This window comes from Mycteria americana, chromosome 3 (assembly GCF_035582795.1).
Source record: "Mycteria americana isolate JAX WOST 10 ecotype Jacksonville Zoo and Gardens chromosome 3, USCA_MyAme_1.0, whole genome shotgun sequence".
Lineage (NCBI taxonomy): Eukaryota > Metazoa > Chordata > Aves > Ciconiiformes > Ciconiidae > Mycteria > Mycteria americana.
The window spans coordinates 56,414,965-56,430,199 of NC_134367.1; the positions used below are offsets into that span (position 1 = coordinate 56,414,965).

The 15,235-nt window shown below is 41.7% G+C and overlaps 1 protein-coding gene across 1 annotated transcript in view; it reads left to right on the forward strand.

Annotated features, from left to right (window-relative positions):
- The window catches only part of SLC35F1 (solute carrier family 35 member F1), a 257,285-nt gene that overhangs the window by 25,167 nt on the left and 216,883 nt on the right, over positions 1-15,235 (forward strand). The window lies entirely within an intron of this gene.

Here is a 15,235-nt window from a genome sequence, read left to right on the forward strand (position 1 = left end):
TTAAATTTGATAGTGAACCCACGTATAAAGAATAGTTTATTAATCGTAATGTGGGTTGGGGTTTGTTTTGCCTGATGTTGTCTGTCTCTGGACTGGGCCTTTGGTAATACACATTCTTTCTGTGCTCCGTGGAGGAAGATGGGCCCACCCAGCGTATATCTTGTCCTGTCTTAAAATGGGTCCTTGTCCTCTGAACGTGCCTTTCCCTCTTCTTCATGGAAGAGTGAGAAGAAGTGACATGACAGGTAGTTTTTTATGGCTTAAGTTAGGTGGGATGGATTCCACTCCTAAATTAATATTAATACGTTGCTCTGAGGGAATCAAAAATCCTTGACAAACGCTACCTAATCGAGACTCTGTCTACCTCCTCCTCAACACATACACAAGGTAAACCTATGTTGTACAAGAGAGTACTAAAGTTAAATGAAAGCACATACACCTATCCAGGAACATTTGAGCAGTGCTTTGAATGAGGTTTCCGATGTCATGTTGTAATGGCTAGAATGTGGTCTCTTCTGTGCTATTTGAATCGGGGGGGAAAAAATACCTTGTTTGCTTTAGTAGGAGTATGAAAGGGTGGAATGATGCTGGCAAGAGCATAGGAAACGAGAGAGAAGATGGGTGTTTTTAGAAAACCTTTTAATTGATTTTAATGTGTTGCTTTTAATGGCAGCATTTAAAAGCCTTTTAGTAAATAATCTCCTCAGTACAGGCATTTATTTGGAGAAGAGACATCTCCATGAGAGATTTTTAAATGACAGTGCTTCGTGCTATAGGTAAATCAACTAAATGGTGTTTTAAATACCAATCGATTTCCTTCTCCCTGCCCCTGTGCTTCTGCTATATTTCATGCTGCCATGCTGTGTGATAGTACTGGGCTGTTCTACAGCTAATACGATCTTAGCACTCCAGACAATTGCAAAAATAATCCCATGTTTTGCCTCGTACTTGGAGACAGCACTGGAAAGATCCTCATCTGGATAACACCAGGGCAGTTCTGCAGCATTCACGCTGATGAGCGAATAGCTGTCGAAAGCTGTCAAACCTAATCCTTGTTGCTAATACGCAGTCTGTTCCTTCAGCTTTAATTTCTATCACCTTTGGGTAGTTTTAGGTGAGTGTTTGTGTTATGGAGAAGCAACAGTGAGTACTAGACTTCTGTCATTTAATAATTCTTGTAGCTTTAATGAAGGTTTCATATCAGGAGAGCTCTTCAGAGCTCTCAGTGAGACCGTAACATTGAGTAGGTGTGGAGGCTGAGGGACATCATCTGCTTGCTTTATGAAAACTTGCTCTAATCTGGCAGAGTGTTACACTTCTTAAAAAAACAAACAACAACAACAAAAAAAACACAAAAAAACCCCAAGTCGCATACAAATGTCCTGTAATACAGCTTGTGTTTGGCAACACGCCAGACTTCAAGCATTCCTCTAATAAGACAGAGATATGTCTCCTACTTCAGTAATGTAACTCTGCCATGGAGCCACCCAACAGAGCACAAGGAAAGTGTCTTCTTCCTCCTGCTTTTGCCTTCCACTGTTAAAATAATTGTTGACATTGGGAAGAGGTAGTACTGAGCATGGATAGCCCATCGTAACCCATAGATACCATATCTCAAATTGTCTTCGTTGTCAATATGATATTAATGTACCATCACCATTTGAAACCATCGTGTTGATATCAATATGTTGTTTGGATAGATGCCTGGCATCTGGCCTGCCTGCCTGGATCTAACGATTAGCATCTAATGACTAGCATCTAGGATTAACATCTAACGATGCCTGGCATCTAACCATTGAGATGCAGTCTTCTTCCTAGGAAATGTTTCACATTCTCAAACCCCACTTAGTTCAGGCAGAGCATGGGTCACTTTTAAGGATCAAGCCTTTAAAATAATATGTTTTGTGAGCGTCATCTAGAACCCTCGGAAATGTGTCTCCTACCAAGAGTCTCAGAGCTCTGTAAATATGCTTCTCTCTTCAGAACAAGACCTAAGTTTGGGAAATCGGTCTTGGAATCGTGGTAGTATAAATGTTAGCATCAGAGTCAGAATAGGAAAATACATTCAGATTTCCCATGGACAAATAAAAGGTGGGGTTTTTTTAACAGTGAAGAAGGTAAAATATTCCATAGTGTGGGAATGACACTACCATCCTCTGGCCTGCTAATGTAAAGTCTAGGATCTTGCAAATAAGCAGCAAAGTTGTATAAAGAAGATGGTTGCTGTACAAAATGGCTAGATAAAATTAATTCAGCTTCTAGAAAAGTAAAGGCATGTATCTTTACTTCAGTGACTTTGCAGTAATTACCCAGCTACTGCCTGCTAAATCTCGGTTAAATCTTAATTGACATACTCAATTATAAAACTATAAATTTGGGAAAGGAAGGACCTCCCTTGTCTTTAGCGGCAATAACATAGCTAATTCTAATAAGGGTTTGTTATCTCACTGATACATTTAGCAAAAGATTTTCTAATAGTTTGATGTCTCTACAAGAAAAAAGAATATGCACAATCTCTGAAGAATATAAAACATGCAGTCGATCAGTCAAGTTGATAGAATTAATTCTGTCAGTCAGTAGAGGGGAGCAGGGGTCTCCTGCTCTCTGACACTGTAGTGGCTGCCAGCGTTGATAGCTAAAGAAAAAATATTGAGACTGTCTGTCTGCGCAAAACGTGAGATGCGTTTCAGGGCTGGGAACAATTATCTTTTTAGATCTAGAGAAATCTTGAGTTCTGTGGACTCTACATCTCAGTACAAGTTTTACAAATGGGATTTTCTTTAATCTTTGACTTAGAGGCAAAAAAACCCCAAAACCCCACCAACAAAAAACCCCATGAAACTAACAACTGCTAAAACCCCCCAAACATTAAATTTAGTGAACAAGTTTAAAGACTCATTTAAAATTTTGCACAGTGGTCCTGTAAAATATAGTTGTTAATCATACCCACCAGAATATTTAAAGCAGCAGCTTCTATCTTTATCAATACTGAATACTATTTAGCCTCCAAAGAGGCTTGCTGATACCAACAGCTTTGGAACATTCCCTTGGTTTGGCTGCTCCTCTAATGTGGGGTCCTTGTTGGGTGTTTTGGGGAAAGAGGCATAACAGATCAGATCATTTCTACATTGTCTAAGTATCCTAAGTAGAAAGTTGTGATTTTCAAGGAGGACTGTAACTCGGCCCACTTGTTGGCTCTTGTCCATTGAATACAGATCATATGATATAAAGTTTACTGAAAAGAAAGTTGTCATATATTAGAAAGACTTTTCTCTGCAGGGAATAACTGGTGAACTATAGACACCTGGATATACTCAGTAAATGACTAAATGTATCTCTGTGTGCCTGCATACAAGCTTTGGGTACCGTAAAGATCACAAAGCAAGCGTAAATAATCCAGTGTATCATTTTGGGGATCAGCGTTCCCCCGAGGAGGTTTTACAAGATGAAACTGGCTGCTGCTTCCATCTGCACTCCACATGCGCATGTTCTGAAGTGCCTTCTCCAGGCTCGTCCATCCAAGTGGCGACCAGGTGTGGCTTTGAACCTCTCCCTCCCCCCCCCCAGTCATGTCTTTTATTTTTGGCACTTGTGAATCAACAGATGGGTCCAAGTTAGGGAGTTATGTGCCGCCAGGCTTCAGTGCTGGTGTATGAGGTCCAATTCCTGCAAACAAAATATCATCTCCAGTGCTGTTCAGTGCCCGGTACCTGCAGTGGGAGCCAGAGTTTGATGCTGTGATGTGAGCAGGCGTGCACTGGTACAGATAGAGCAAACCAGTGGGTGAGCACCTGCGAAACTGTTGTGGGCAGCATCCCTAGCAAAAAGCAGTAAAATAACTGAGCGGCCAGAGCGTCTGATGATAGACACAGATGGGCTATGGGTTATAATAGATTCTGAGTCTGATTTATACTTGCAATTTAAAATAACTTTGCTACAGCTGCTTTTTTTTCTCCCCCCCCCCCCCCCCCCTTTTTTTTTTTAAATCTTGAACAGCTACATAGGAGAACAGAGATTCTTTCTACTGAAGTTGGCATCACCCTTTTTTCACTGCTTTCTACGTGATTTTCCACAACAACCATAGTGGTAGTTTCCAGCTGACTTTCACGTGAACTGGACAGAAGCAGGAAGAAATTCTGTCTCTGGCATTTATAGCTGATTTCTTGGCATGGGAAAATGAGAGAGTGTGCAGACCACGAACACAGGCAGTATTTCTTGAGATGAGTTTGAACAGCAGCAGCATCTGATGAAGTGGAAAAATGAGCTTTTCTGTTCCAAAGGTTTCATATTTTCTAGGGCAAGGCAGGAAGTGTTTTCTTCCAGAGGGAAAGGAAATTGGAGGGAGGCTGATGAAGTGATATGCATGCTGACAGAGGAATAAAAGGCAAATAATACTTCTAGGAAATATTATACACCCAGAAGTATATCTTTGTGGAATTTTTAGTGGTAGAAGTGGTTTGCTGTGTTTTTGATACTGTTAAAATGCAATAGATGACCACGTCAAAACCTGTTGTAATCTGAAAGGACAATTGTGTCTTCCCCTCATTGTTTCTTAATTATGTTTAATTTTGTGTTTTGTACCAGAGAAGATAGACTTTGAGCTTTTTAAGCAAGTACCATGTGTGCAGGAAGCATTTGCCATACTGCAGTAGCTATCAGTAATAAATACAGTATTGCTAGAAACCTTTATGAACTGGATGTTTCTTTGCCTATCCAGTATCCTCCCACTACTCCTTTGTCCTGTGAGTTCTCCAAAGCCGTGCTTCGCTGTGGCCAAAATAATGCTGAATGCTGTTACTTAGCATTAAAGTTACTGGGCGCTGAGGTTGCTTGGTCTGTAGCCAATGCAGGTCTTCAGGCTGCTACAAATCCTGAGGCATCAGGATTATCAGCCTGCACCGATGGAGAATGGTGATTTATTCTAGTTGATACCTTTTCCGAATAGTTGGCCTCTTCATAAAAAATCTGTTTGCCTAGATATACAGCAGCGTTGGCTCCCTGGGTTAGTAGCTAATTATAAAATGCCCTGCAGTTGTCTTTCAAAGCAAGATGAATTTAAAAGGACTTTTATATGTCTTATTTTTTGTGCAAGGTAAGAGTTGAAAGCTCTCTCAGCTTCAGGAGCACCTGAAGAGACTTGCAGAGGCGGCACAGCCAGCGCTGTGGGGCAGGCAGCTGGGAAGGGGTGCAGGTCCCCCATCGCCTGGATAGGAGCCTGGGGCAGGGTCTGAGCCGGTATCTTGCTTTTCTTGTGCTTTTCAGGTTTTGTTTGTTGTGATCATAATGCCACAGTGATCAGCAGCAGTCTTTTCCTTACCTTCAGTGGGGTTTGGATCAGGTGCAGCGCGATTTGCTCTTTCAGCAGTCACTGCAGCATAGGAAGAAGCGATTCTGCACGCAGGGTCCAACCAGGACAAGTTGCAAGTGCTGGATGTCGCTTTGTCAGGGTGCTAATAAATAAGACTGGATCAGTCACTTAGGTTCTTACGTTGTCAGAGAGAAACTCGCCTGCTGAGGGAGAAGCTTGTCCAGCAGTCGGTGAGGAGAACTTTCCCTGGGGGTCCTCCCCGCTCAGCAGTGGAGGCAATGCAGGGCATCATGTTCAGTCTCTGATTTTCTTTCGAATGTTGTGCCTTTTGGCTGTCTTGTGAAATCCCGGTCTTGATCTGCTTTCTGCATGTTCTTTTCCTACCTTGTGCCTGGCTTTCTACCCCTCCCTAGGTTTTCTGGTCCTTTCGAGCATGCTTCTTGACCACCTCACATCTTCATGCTTGCTTTCACACTTCTCTCCTTTCAATTAATGAATTTTTCTTAATCTTGTAACTCTCATACTCCTACACATGTCTCTCTTTGCTTTACCAAAACCAAGCTGTTTTAAGAATAATAATAATTTCTAAACAAAAAACAATGAACAGTCTTTCTTTTGCATCTTTCATGATGCAGATTTCCCATAACTGCAGTGCATTTAAAATGCACGCAGAGGTATTCTAAACTACACGTTCTGCATTTGAAGCATGTAGCTTATATCACCGCGGGTGAGAGAAATGATTTATTTTTTCATTTACCTGGATGATAAATATAATCCCTGCCCATCTGGGAGCATTCAGAGGCCACCAGCAGCAGCTAGAGCTGTCTCCCAGCCTGTGCTCCTCTGTCGTATTAAGGAAGACTGATTATACTTTTAATCACTGACATGAAGTGGGGTTACTCAAGATTTTATTGTTTGTAATTTATGGATTTGATGTAAAGGTTTCTGGAGGAGAGTCTCTCCATATACATGTAGAACTTCACTGAAGTTCTCTTTTGAGAGTGCTCTCACACACACACACACAAAATTTACACCATTTTCTCTGTAACCATAGGGAGGAAAATGAAAACAAGTTAATATTGCTGAATGCAGCTTAAGGGCAACAGGATGCATCTCAAAGTAATTACTGAAGCTGGATTTTGGCTAGGTCTCCAAGCCAATAGACTACTGAAGCCCAAAATTATATGGTTTCTTTAATGATCATAAGTAATCGGGAGATTCTGTATTTGCATTTTATCTTAGAGGCAAGCGTTAGAAATAGGTGTAGCCAGCTGTCACACAACCCAGCTTAGAAGAATGCTTGCGTTCCCAGCCAGCAAGGCATCCATGCAGCTGGAGGTTTTTCCTGTACTTTAAAGAAAAAAAACCAACCCAAACCTGTCAGCAGCATATGAAAAGACTTCAGTTTCTTTAATCTCAGAACTGTCTTAAACTGTGCTTTAGGGAATATCTGGTAAAAATAATTGGGTTTTTTCCCCCTAAATATACACTAAAGGGTTACACAAACCTCAATGCAAAGCTGATTTACATTGATACAAGTTGCTTGTGAACCTCTCGCATTATTTTAACCCAGAGGTGAAAATGGTATATTAAGTATGTGTTCCCATAGTGTTTCCTTTGGTTTGACCTTTTCTTTTACTACCCAAATGTTTCATCGATGCATATTTCAAATGCACGTCAACTTTCTCTCAAAGGCTGTGGTGAGAAGAAGCAATAGATTTTGCAGGAGTACATATTTATACATCTTACACCCTGCAGTTATGGGAATTTATTGTATATCCTATATTTTACTTTTTCTTCTTGTATTTTATAGTCTTATTTGGATGACAAAAGCTGGAGAAATGCAGTGTGTGTATATATATGGAGAGAGAGACATAAAAGTCAGTATTCAATGGAGATCCGATTTTAGCTCCTTTTCTCTGCAGTGGAGTCATCTTTTTACAGACCGACCTTTGCATTGCCTTGGCTTTAAAAACAGTAAGAACAGTCCCACATTAGATCAAGCCTCAAGTTTTCAAATAAACTTTTTCAAGTCATCAATATCTTTCTGTCTTTTTTTTCTGTATGTAGTAGAGGTACAGTTTATTCTTCAGAAAGCAGCTAGTTCTCAAACAGTCTGAAGACTTGACTTGTCTTTGCTTTTCTTTCATAAGGTCTTCCTGACTCGCAGTCTCAAGAGTGCTGATGTATTTGTAATTTTATTTTCATCTGCAAGGTAAAATTCTTCCATAGCATAACATGTAACTGCAAATTGACTTTTCTGTGACCTAGATTTGCCTTGTTATGCAGTTAGCTTTTTGCAAATTTTGGGCCTGGCTATGACTAAACTAAGTTGATACAGCAAAAGCCTTGATTTGGTGGGGAATGGGGTATTTCCCAGCTTCTTTGTGTACCCTGAGAAATGGCATTATTAACTACCTCAAGAATAAGTACTACCACAGCATGTGTGTATTTTGGTTTTGTCTGTATTTTATTTTATTGCTTTTTTTAATATGCCTTAGTACCTATAGCTAATTCTGTAACTACTAAAAAGAAAAACAACAAAGGGATGAATTTGCTATTCTATAGCAAAGCAAAATCCTACATGTCTGGGTCTGAGGAGTATGTAGCAACCCTGTCATAATAAGGGACTAGCCATTTACTTCTAGAAATGCAGATAAATCTTTCATGTTGCCACCATATTTGCATAAGAATCCCAGCCCTTAAAGCTGTCCTTCAGCTCCCCACTACGCTCTTCCAGTGAATGCCTGCACTGTTTGAACTCGGCTCCGCTCCTTCGTCTCAAGCTGTGTTTGCCGTAACTAGCGCAGAGTACGACGAGGAAAAAATGAGAAGATAAAGGTTATTTTTAGGGAGGCAGAGCTTCCCCCAAGCTGGGGCTGTGTGACAGGGAGAGGCGGCAGGTACGCTGGAGTGACTATGGAGGCGTGGTGGTGGTGGGGGCTGACGCCTCCGCCCGTGACGGGGACCGGGCACTGTCCCCGTTTGACGTGCTGTCTTCTGGTGCTGTCTTCTGGTGCTGTCTTCTGGTGCTCGTTGCTGCCCCGGGCTGAGCCCGCCCTCCCCAGGGTGGTGTATTTGGTAGGGTGCACAATGGATATTTCTGGTTGATTTTATTTTCTGAGCTTAAGCCCAAATTTACCGTTCTGAAAATATGACCAGAGAAAGAGGATGTTGTTTGCCTTACGAAATTCTAGTGATTTTGTTGTTGTTGTTGTTTGTTTTGGCCCTCTTTTTTTGTTTTTGTTCAAAACCAGTGTTACCTCCAGAGTTTGAATATAAACCCTGGACTCCAAGGGAAGAGGTGCAGTGTGTGCTGTCTGTCAATCCCTTACACTTAGGAAAGTGGTGTAATTACATGGCGTTGAGAAATTGCAGGTAACCCAAAAAGACTCTGCTGAGAATATGTTATGTTTATACTGGATGTGCTCCAGTTGTGGGCTGACCTGGAGTCACCTGGTGGTTACAGCTCTGGCTTACCTGGGCTGTCTTAGGGCTAGATTTATGCAACTGGATGGAGGACAGAGGACCTCTCTGTCTTCTGCAACCTCCATTAGGACTCGCTGTGGACTTAGGCTGTGTAGAGGGAGAGGTTTCCCACTTCAGATGTAGAGAGGACACGATCTAGAAGACCAGAAGAAACTGTTTTTTTTGGGATGAGGGCAAGACTGAAACAGACTGTGTTGCTCAGGAGTGATAATTTGTTGGGAAGATTGTATGAAAATGAGAAATCAGAGATATGGGGGGGAGTGGGAAGGAGATCCAACAGCAGGTAGGAGGAGGTGGACTGGACATAGGGCAAAGGTAAGCGTGTAGAAGGAGTTATGCTTGCCGGCTGTGGACAGAAGGAGACGTTGCCATGGCAGTAGTGTTGTCCAGGTCTGGAAGAGGACATGGTTTTCCTGGGTCTCACCACTGCTGAGCTTCCAAGTACCTTGAAATCTCATGGCAGAGAGGGCTTTCTCTTTCTAGTGCTGGTCCACCACAAGAGTGACAACTTATGACTGATTTCAGTTACTTCATTAGCCCAAATGGCGGATCGGTAAGTTCCCACTGAGCCAGTGAACCTTAGCAGCATAGCAGGATGCCCAGTGAGGACATTACTAGCTTTGCAATTCATTATTGGCAATCTGAATGGTTAAATGCAAACACTCACATGGGGAGGGTACTGTTAGGGTTGCGTGTACAGCGTATCTCAGTTGCCAGAATGAGTGACCTGGAAACACTGAGTTTGCTTCCCCTTTCTACTACAGTAGAGCTTCTGATCATACAGTTGTGTGCTGCAAATTCCCTGCCCTGTCAGTAAGCAGAAGGACTTGCTCAGGACCGCGTTGGGGTACTGTACTATAGCTTTGCCGCTGCTGCCTCTCTGACCCGGTCCCAGTATCAGAAGCTGGAAAGCATGCAGCAAACAAGGGAATTGCAGGGTGGCAGAGGAGTGTTTCAGCAGATTGGGGTGTCAGAGGCTGCCTCGAAGGATGAGTCGTACAGGATCCAAAGTGACAAGCATTCAAGTGCTTATGGATTTAGCGTTTTAGCTAGTAATGCTAAATACAGAGTCGGGGTGGACATCTGTTAGGCTATTAAAACTTGCTGCTTACAGGCTAAACTGCTCCTTAAGAATCTGACTAGAGTGAACATTAAAAAAAAAAAAAAAAAGGAAAAAATGCCTTCAAGCCATGGAAAGTTAGCTTCGGCAATCAATAATGAAGCATCTTTGAAGTTTTTAAAACCATGGAGGTTAATTTCCTAACAGAAGGGAATTTCTGTGCCATTCGTGACATTATCCGGTACTGAAAGGTAACAAGAAAACGTCTTATCCTTTGATCAAATTTTAATAATACCGTGAGTAGACACGTAAGCCTGTTGTTGTACTGTCAGGTCTCCAAAACCTCTCTGGGCAGCCTATTCCAGCGTTTGAGCACTCTTGCAGTAAACAAGTTGTCTCCCCCTCAGTTGTTTCATGTGTTTCAGTAGGTGCCCACTGCCTCTTGTCCTGCCAGTGGGCACCAGTGAGGAGAGTTGGTACCACCAGCTGGGCTCTAGCTGCTTGCTGGTGGGGTTGTGCTGCACACGCTGCAGGTTTCAGCACACTGAATTAAATAGATGTTGTTGTTTTCCCTCTTAGCGGTGATTAAAATTCAGTCTTGTCACTTTTAACCCCCCTCCACCTTGTGCACTGCCAGGGCATGCTTAGACCATTTTGGAAGATTTCCATATTGTCAAACAGGTTGCAAGATTTCAAGGGCAGGTACAGAATTTTTGGACTCTATGAAGAAGCACCTGTCTGATACTCATTTCATCTTTTTTACTTAAAAATTGCTTAATTCCTTTGGAAAAAACTATAGTAATGGTAACTTCCAGAACGGTTATTTGAAACAAGTCCTGTCTCTCACAGTGTTGTTTTTTTCTGTTGAAATGGTGGCTTTTTGAGTTGCTTTTTAACTCGGAGTTGAAGATTGATGGTAGATGAAGGTAAAACACTTTTGTACTGACAGTGAGTAACACATCCTGTGTAAGCAGTTCCTTGTTTTTTGGGGGATGTCACTAGTTTAAGCCAACTTACTACACCACTTATTTAAAAAAAAAAAAAAAATTATTTGCAAGCAAAATGATGTATCGTGCATCATATCAGGATCATGACCTGGAGGCTGGTGGGCTCCAGCCTGTGAGGTGCTGGCACTTTGGTCTCCCCTCAGCCCAGCAGTTTATTTTGTGCCAGGCTGGCTGTGCTTGACAGGTAGCACATACTGCCATGGTTGGCTAGAAAGGGGCCAGCACGCGCAGCACTCCGCTGTATCAAGCCCAAAGAAAGTGTTGCATGTTAGAGGGGGGAAAAAACTAAATTGTATTCTAAAAATACTACCTTTTTGCAGGTCGCACTTTCTCTGTTCCCTTTCAGGGGCTGTCTAGTACCTGATATTATTCAGTGGTGGTAGATAGAGAGGTTTGCTGGGCTAGTGCAATGCTTGTATAGAAAGAGGTATTCTGCAATTTCAGATTGCTCAAAGCCTTTTCCTTTTGCGCTTATTTGGCAAGGAAGGGAATCTAAATGTACGAGGGCAGAAATAATTTCCCTTTTCTTTAACAATTGCACCCATGATGTCAGCTGCCTCCAGTAATGTAGAGTGATAAATTGACATTGAACTTGAACAGAATTCATGGCGTGCTGGAGACAATAAGGACCTCTGAGGAAATAATTATTTTGCTGCCAGGAGCTCATGCATCTCAAATTGGTTGGTGCGGGGACTTTAGAGTAGCCTGCCTGCCTATTGACTGGAGTGGAGAGCTGGCGCTGCCAGCTCTGTTAGTGCAAGAACTTGGGCATTGTGGCTTGCTCATAGCATGTCAGAAAAAAGAAAAGAGAGTGACAAAGGTCTGATGTTGACCATTTTTGCTTGCTTGCAGGGAGAGACAGTGAGTATTGAAAACCAAGTTCAGTAATACGCTTTTTCCTGTGAATATAGGGCTTTGGTACTCTCCCAGTGGCACTTACTGCAGACCCTCGGGTGTAGCGTGGTTTCTAGCGAGTGGGAGGTTACTCGCACATTGCAGCAGCTAGAATTTAATTTACTGTTCATGTGCTCGATCGGTTTGGGGAGGGCAGAGTTCCTCTGATCAGGTGACCATTGTTACTGATTGGGGTCACAATAATTAATTTTCCCATGAAAGTAATTAGTTTGCATTGTACACAACGCTTCTGCTGTTTATTTTTTTTGTTTTGAGGATGGCAGTTATAGCTTAGAAGCCTGATTAGGCTGTTTTCCTCCCACCCTCATTGAAGTCAGTTTGAAGGTTGAGGGTGCTTCATGACGACCTATAATTAAGCTCTTGCGTTTCATTAGAATAAAACATAAATGACAATCTGGCACTCAGTTCCTGTTGACTTTCACTGAGAGTCAGGCACCTTGATGCCTCTTCTGCCTTTGGAAATTTCACTCTGTATTCAAAGGTCATGTTTTTGCAGAGAAACAATCTTTCAGCATGTATTTCTCTTTTCCTAAGAATATTAGTACCTGCGAGGGAAAAGAAGAAAAGATAACCTCCCAAAGTTTGTAGCTTTCTTGTGTTTCAAAGAGATTTCTCAGCTGGGTTTTGACAGCTTAAGTCAGGATATGTTCATTTGTGTGGGTCATAAAGTTTTGGAAGGTTGTGAATTAGTTTGTTTAATCCTTATCCAAGTAACAAAGCCAACCGTATATAAGTTTGCATTTTCATAGAATCATAGAATAGTTCGGGTTGGAAGGGACCTTCAAAGGTCATCTAGTCCAAACTCCCTCCAATGAGCAGGGACATCTTCAACTAGATCACTTTATTCTGAGCTGCATTTGTACTTTGCATCGCAGAGCATGGATCCTTGGATTCATCTTTCTTTCTCACTCTATAGCTGTGCCTCTCAGCCCCTGATCTGGGCTTGGGTACGTCTAACAAACCACCAAAATGTGGGACATGCGAAATAAAATTTTCATACGTGAAGATCAACATACTGTGGCATCATGCCTTCAGTAGTATTAACTTTTAATAACAGTAGTTTTACAGTTCTGTATTTTTCATGTGTATAATTTTCAACAATGAAATTGTCAGACATCAAGTGTAGTGCGAAACAGCAGCTTGGACGATAAAGTTGATGTCATCTGCTGAAATGAGGTTGAAAACTATGTCTGAACCACCAAAGGAAGGGTCGTCTCCTCTGATGATATCTGTTACTTCAATGTTAATATTTTTTCAGTGATGCATCTCTGGCTGTATATGGTTTACTTGGTCTTATCAGTTATGCTGTTACACTGTTTAGGACTAATTTTTTTGGTCTTATTTAAGCATGTAGCAGTATAAAATGAAGTGTGACCAGTATGTTCTGTGGTGATGCTCTTGTCATGGCAATTGAGGGCGTTGGAGCGTTGATGACAAAGAGCCTCCCAGTAAGACTTGCACCAGGAGAGTGCCGTATATTTTGTCTCTGACCTCTCTGAGGAGTTCCTTGCTTTGTGCAGTGCTTTCAGAGAAGAGTCCTGTGTTCAGTATCCTTCTTGCCTTCCTGCGTGGCACTGAGGTCTTTAAATACAGAGGAAGTGTTTCAAAGTTTGTTACCGATATCAGAGTAAATGGTATAGAAGATAAATTAAATAGTAGAAGGGGGGGGGGGGGGGGATTAACAGTGCCTCATGTGCAGTGAATTGGTTTGGCTAGCTGCTAGTGAGGCAATGCAAGCTGGCTCATCTTGACTGATGTAACATAGAACCTGATGTTAAAACTTTTGAGGCGTGAATGAAAAGGTTAAACTCTGAAATACTTTCACCCAACAGAAGTGGCCCTTAGTGCTCTTTTAGGAGAGTTTTGGCCGGTCACTGGGGAAGAAGGTTTTGATGCCACTTGTGCCGCAGGGCAGCACTTCTTCTGTGGCTACAAAGTTTCAGTACCCTGTTTGTCCTGTCTATTCTTCCAGTTGAAGCTACTGTTCACTTAAAAATCTCAATTGCTGAAAAACTAAATGTTGAGTGCAAAAAAAAGAAAAAAAAAAGTTCCTGGGGAGCTCCAGTCATTGTTGTAGCAAAGGGGTTTGTCTTCGATCAGAAATTTACTGAAATAGTTATTCCAGAGTAAATATTCTGATATAATTATTCCAGAAAAAAAAACCCCTTTCTAGAGTCTTTCTTTACTCTGTAGTGAAAGCACAGTTAACATTTTGGATATTAATTAATAACAGGGAGATTGATTTCAGAAAAATTACAGTATTCCAAAATAATTATTGCAGTTCAGATATTGTATTAAATTGCCAAGTACTAAAGCTTTCTACCGCTGTTAGAAATAAAGCAATCTCTTAGTATTGCTTGAAAGTCTGTGCGATATGTAGTGACTTGATTTTTCTGTATGAAGCTCCATGCAAACACCCTGGTGTGAATTCAGAATAGGAGAGTTTGTCACAACAGGATAATAAGCAGAGAGAAAATAAGGGCTCAAGTATTATGTATGTAACTTGGGTTGTTTAAGTAAGCAGTAGTTATAACCACTTCTCTTTTCATTTTAGCAGTATCCCATGTAATGCCAAAGCCATAAAATGGGCCATAAAATGGAAAGGTGAAAGGGTTCCTTGTCCTATATAATTACTAGACCTTAGCTGCTGTTCACTTACTCCCATTGTAGGAACGCTTCGTCTCTGGTCCCCTGCACATATTCTTTAATGAATCGCTGGCATTTATACTGAAAACAAAAAAGGAGAACACTACCCTTTAAATCTTTTCTCTTTCTGTATCCATTTAACTAGTGCTATTTACAGAAGTAAAAAAAAAAATCCAAATCTGTTAGTTTTTCCTTTTCTGCCCTTTAATAAATGTCTGGGATGCAAGGCACTAACTGCAGTGATGCCGGTAGGAAATTGTTTGTTAGTTGACTGTCTCTGGTTCTCTGTTCTTTAGACTGCCTGAGATTAAATTTCTCTGTAGTCTCACCAGTGACAGCAATATAAAGAGTTTTTGCACACTCCATTGTACTGACCCATAATTGTGTGCCGTGGCTGCTGGGTGTCTTGAGAGAACGGGAGCGGGCTGGCAGTGCCGAGTGCAGGATTCTTCTCATTTCTGTAGGGGAGAGAGAGCATGTGGTAATAGTCAGTTCCTTCTTCTGTATCAATGAACAACTGTCGGTGACACAGATAATCAAATAAATAAACAGAAATGCCTCCATAGCTAGTCCATGAGATATGGATACGAGACAGAGATGGAAACCCTGTCTGGTTTTGTGTTGTGATTGAATTCCAGTTGGTCAGAAATAGTTTTCTACAACAAGAATCCAAGTGCTGTCATCATTACGCAGGTCACCCAGTTATCTGAGATGCCTCTTTTGACTTCTCCAAATCTCCTTAAGCAGTCCCTCCTTACCCGCAGCAACCCAACATCACCCCCTTCCTGACCAGAGCCAGCCTGATCTTGC